Source organism: Cicer arietinum, chromosome 7, assembly GCF_000331145.2.
Source record: "Cicer arietinum cultivar CDC Frontier isolate Library 1 chromosome 7, Cicar.CDCFrontier_v2.0, whole genome shotgun sequence".
NCBI lineage: Eukaryota > Viridiplantae > Streptophyta > Magnoliopsida > Fabales > Fabaceae > Cicer > Cicer arietinum.
In genome coordinates this window covers 36,347,129-36,353,090 of record NC_021166.2, presented here as the reverse complement: position 1 = coordinate 36,353,090, position 5,962 = coordinate 36,347,129, and positions in this window count along the sequence as shown.

The window sequence follows — 5,962 nt, the reverse complement described above, 5'->3', positions numbered from 1 at the left end:
GGCTATCAATGAGATAAAGCCGCCTCTTGATTCTAAAAAATTTGTATTTGTTACTTGTTTGATTTTAAGATCGTTCATTTTGATTTCGCTACGTTATTAAGTGATTTTTTAATATTCCTGTCGAACGGTTAAATTATAAGTCTAATGACTATATATGTGGACATATTTAATTTAGAAATTTTTTCTAGATTTTTAAGTAATATTGTTTAAGATAACTGCCGCCCGATTGTAAAACAATTGTTCGTGTCTTTTTTTGTTTCCCTTCTAATTGATGGTGGTTATTGTCTCCTCACTAAGTCTTTGTGACTTACCCCTTCATGTTGTTTATTTTTTTCAGATTCGCAGGTAGCTGAGTAGCAAGCTGTTAGTAGGCTCAAGTCTCGACTCTATTTCTTTTTTGTAGGCCTCTTTGATCGAGGACCAATTTTTGTAAAATATGTCGAGTCTAATGTAGTTTGCAGCTATTTTGGAGTCTAGAAATTTTTTTGGAAAGTGTATTAAACGATTAGATTATGTTCTTTGAATTGTAACTGAATTGAGAATTTAACATGGATTTTATAAATTTGGATATGTTGAATTTATAGAGGATACTCTGTCGAAATTTCGAGTAAAATATATATATATATATTTGAAATGGTTAGAGAACGAATTATTTGTTTAATTGTTAAGTTACTTGATAGGCTTGCTAGGCTAGGAGTATAGCTTGTGCGTCGATCAAGACATTTAAATTTCGGGTCGTGACAAAGTTGGTATCAGAGCTCGGTCGTAGGTCCTAATAGCTACAAACATAGGGTGATAATAGATTATTGTCAGTAAATTGTGTACCCGGGCACAACTTACTTGCAAGGGCTATTAGCACTCTATGAGAGTCTCATCTGTTGTCTGAATTTGTGTTTAAATTTATCATCACTGTCTTTCCACAATTTCTTGTCGTCTTATTCAATCTTTGATCAATGTTCTTTGAATAGGTGAAAATGCCACCCAAGACTAGGAATCCTACTATAAGGGAAATTGTTGATGAGTCAATTTCTCAAGCTCAAGGCGCTCGTCAACGAGGTCGTGTTTCAGTTCGTGCTCGAAATAGGCGTAGAGCTAATGTTGGTGGACGTGGTTTGAATGCTGATGTTAAGGTACCTAGGAGGAGGCGCGGGAATCCAGCCATGGAAGAGTTTGCTGCTGGTCTGTAGGGATTACAACAGGTTGTGCAACAACTTGTTGGGATTGTCGTCGGACAACAACATGAGGGTGATCAAAGACATGAAAATATCAATGGTCAACAAGAGGTTAGACAAGTTGAGCATCAGACGACTACCGCAACGAGGGGTATTGAGGTTACTTTACCAGACTTAATGAAGCTTAAACCCCCTACTTTTTCTGGGTCTAGTGCAACTGAGGATCGACAACAATTCATTGACAGTCTAGAGCGGCTTTGGAGGGCATTGGATTGTTCTGAGGTAAGCAGTAGAATTGACATCATTTCAGCTAATAGGTGTGGCACGTGATTGGTTTGATATAGTGTCACGTGGTAGACAAGTGGGGTCATCTTTGTTAGCATGGAGAGAGTTCTCTTAGTTATTCATGGCTTGTTTTCTTCCCGAGAGTGTTAGAGATGGATTAGCTCATGAGTTTGAGCGATTGGAGCAAACAGAGGGTATGACAGTTTCAAAGTATAGCGCTCGTTTTACACAGCTCTCTAGACATGCTCATTATCCTATCAGTGAGGAGATGCGTGTTAAGAGGTTCATTAGAGGATTGAAGGATTATTTATTTAGATTTGTGGTTGGGTCGAATTTTTCTACTTTTGCTGAGGTTTTGAGTTTGGCCCTTTTGATTGAGCAACGACAGAAGGAAAAAGGAGGCAATAGACAAGATTCACATAAGAAGCAAAGGATTGAAGGATCTTACAGTAACTATTCAAATCGCGGTAGTGGGTCTATGTTTGGTTATCAAGGGCAACAAAGACTCATGTCTCAAAGGGGTGGTCATAATGGACAGTCTTCTGGGACAGTGCAGATTCGTAGATCAGATTCTGGAGCAGCATCACAATCCACTTTCCCTCAAAGACATTCTGGTGTTTCAGCTACACGATGTTCTACTTGTGGTAGGTTTCATGTCGGGAATTGTTCTAGAGATGGTAATCCTAAGGTGTGCTACCAATGTGGCCAAATAGGTCATATCAGGAGGGATTGTCTTGTAGACACGACACATCCATCCTCTAGTTATGCATCAACACCAACAACTTTGGCATCTCCTCAGACTCATTTTGCATATGTGCGTCAGAGTGGAAATTCTTGTGTCAGAGGTTCAAGAACATTTCAGCAGCGAGGTAGAGGATTTGGTGGTAGAGGTCAGATACCAGCAGGAAGAGGTCAGGCTCGAGTGTTTGCTTTGACTCGTCAGGATGCTCAGACATCCAATGCAGTAGTTACAGGTATACTTTCTATTTGTTCTAGATATGCTCATGTTTTGTTTGATCCTGGAGCTACACATTCTTTTGTATCCTCGTGGTTTGCTACTCATCTTGGTAAATGTTCATCTTCTTTAGAAGAGCCTTTAGTTGTAGCTACACCTGTTGGAGGAAATTTGCTTGTTAAGTCGGTGTATCGTTCTTTTGATGTGATTTTGGGTATGGATTGGTTGGCTTTGCATCATGCCACTTTGGATTGTTATAACAAAGTGGTGAAATTTGAGATACCAGGAAAATCAGTCTTCTCGTTTCAAGGAGCACATTGTCGGGTACCACATAACCAAATCTCAGCATTGAGAGCTAGCAAGTTAATGAGAAGAGGTTGTCAAGCGTACTTAGCCTTGGTAAGGGATACACAAGTTGCTGAAGAGGAATTGGAGAAAATTCCAATAGCATGTGAATTTCCAGATGTTTTTCCTGAAGAACTTCATGGGTTGCCACCTGATAGGGAGATCGAGTTCTCTATAGACTTAGTTCTTAACACTCATCCTATATTTATACCTCCTTATCCTATGGCACCAGCAGAACTTAAAGAGTTAAGGGAACAACTTCAAGATCTTCTTGATAAGGGTTTTATTCGTCCAAGTTCTTCTCCTTGGGGAGCACCCGTCTTATTTGTAAAGAAGAAAAATGGATCCATGCGGCTATGTGTAGACTACCGACAGTTGAATAAAGTAACTGTGAAGAATAAATATATGTTACCCCGCATTGATGAGTTGTTTGACCAACTTCAAGGAGCTCGATGTTTTTCTAAGATTGATTTGCGGTCGAGGTATCACCAATTGAAGATTAAGAGGGATGACATAACGAAGACAGCTTTCCGCACGCGTTATGGACATTATGAATTCCTGGTTATGTCTTTTGGGCTTACTAATGCCTCAGCAGCTTTTATGGATTTGATGAATCGTGTTTTTAAACCATTCTTGGATCAATTCGTGATTGTGTTTATTGATGATATCCTTGTTTATTCCAAGAGTAAAGAAGAACATGAGCGAAATTTAATGTTGGTTTAGCAAACTTTAAGAGATAAACAATTATATGCCAAATTCTCAAAATGTCAGTTTTGGCTGGATAGTGTGGCATTTTTAGGTCATGTTGTGTCTAAGAATGGAATAAGTGTTGATCCAAGAAAGGTGGAAGCAGTCCAGAATTGGCCCAGACCTACCATAGTGAAGGAGATTTGAAGTTTTCTTGGCTTAGCTGGTTATTATCGACGTTTTGTGAAGGATTTCTCAAAGATTGCATCTTCGTTGACTAGGTTGACCCAGAAGAAAGGTGAGTTCCGATGGACTGATGCATGTGAGGAAAGCTTTCAAAAATTGAAGGAGTATTTGACGTCAGCACCTATTTTGGCATTACCTATAGGTGGTGAAAGTTATGCAGTTTATTGTGATGCTTCTAGAATTGGTCTCGGTTGTGTACTTATGCAACAAGGTAAAGTTATTGCCTATGCATCTAGACAACTCAAGAGGCATGAAGTGAACTATCGCACACATGATTTGGAAATGGTTGCAGTTATTTTTGCTCTTAAAATTTGGAGGCATTATCTATATGGTGAAACTTGTGAGATTTATACTGATCATAAAAGTCTTAAGTATATCTTTCAACAACGAGATTTAAATTTAAGACAAAGAAGGTGGATGGAACTGTTGAAGGATTATGATTGCACGATCTTATACCACCCAGGGAAGGCAAATGTTGTTGCAGATGCTCTGAGTAGGAAATCCATGGGCAGTCTCTCTCATATAGCAGAAGTAAAGAGGTCAATAGTTAAAGAATTTCAAGAAGTTGTGGAAAGTGGAATTCAATTGGAACTGGGTCACGTACAAATTCGTCCAACCATAGTTTTTTAGCCCACGTACAAATTCGTCCAACCATAGTTGATGATATCAAGGAAGTTCAAAGTCAAGACCCACACTTGGTGAATATGGTAAATAATGTTCAGAATGGTAAAATTTCAGACTTTTCAGTTGATTCTGATGGTGTGCTGAGATTGAAGGCTCGATTGTGTATCCCAAATGTTGGTGGTTTAAGGAGAAAAATTCTAGAGGAGGCTCATCATTCTTCCTATACTATTCACCCAGGTTCTTATAATATGTATCAAGACTTGAGATAATTGTATTGGTGGGAAGGTATGAAGAGAGACGTAGCAGATTTTGTCTCTAGGTGCTTAGTGTGTCAACAAGTAAAGGTTGAGCACCAAAAGCCTGCGGGGTTACTTCAACCTGTTGACATACCTGAATGGAAGTGGGAAGGCATCGCTAGGATTTTGTCACAGGATTACCACGAACCCAAAGGGGTTATGACTCGGTGTGGGTGATTATAGATCGGTTGACCAAATATGCACACTTTTTGCCTGTGAAGACTACTTATACTGCATCTCAATATGCTAAACTTTATTTAGATAAAATGGTCTCTTTGCATGGCGTACCAGTGTCTATTACTTCTGATCGTGGGGCTCAATTTACTGCTCAATTTTGGAAGTTGTTCCAAACTTCATTAGGAACTCGTTTGAAGCTTAGCACCGCTTTCCATCCTCAAACAGATGGTTAATCTGAAAGGACTATACAAATATTGGAAGATATGTTTCGTGCTTGTGTTCTGGATCTTGGGGGTAGTTGGGATCAACATTTTCCCTTGATGGAATTTGCATACAATAATAGTTATCAATCTAGTATTCAGATGGCTCCGTTTGAGGCTTTGTACAGAAGACGATGTAGGTCTTCAATAGGGTGGTTTGAAGTTGGTGAAGCTAAACTAGTCGGTCCAAAATTGGTTCAAGATGTCATTGAAAAAGTTAAATTGATTCGGGATCACTTAGTGACAGCTCAAAATAGGCAAAAATCTTATTCTGATAAGAGGCGTCGTCTCTTAGAGTTTTCAGTGGGGGAACATGTATTTCTACGAGTCTCACCAATGAAAGGAGTTTTGCGATTTGGTAAGAAGGGGAAACTAAGTCCAAGATTCATTGGACCATTTGAAGTTTTAGAGAGAGTCGGGCCAGTAGCGTATCGCTTGGCACTTCCACCGGATCTCTCGAGAGTTCATCCAATTTTTCATATTTCGATGCTTCGAAAGTATCTTCATGACCCTTCTCATGTGATTAATCATGAAGACGTACAGTTAGATGAAAGTCTATCATACGTTGAACATCCAGTAGCTATATTAGATCGCCAAGTGAGACGTTTACGCTCAAAGGATATCATTTCAGTAAAAGTCCTTTGGCGTGGTCCATCCGGTGAAGAAACTACTTGGGAACCCGAAGAAGTCATCCGTGCGAAGTACTCACACTTATGTTGAAACTCAAGGTTAGTGGTATTTATTAAATAAATTCGAGGACAAATTTTTATAAGGGGAAGAGATTGACACGTCCCGTGCCAAATTTTAAAAAAATAAATAAATAAATATAACAATAAATAAAAACAAATTAACCCCACTCACTCTCACTCTCTTTCCATCTCACTCCCTCATTTTCTCCTATTTCTTCTCTCTTTC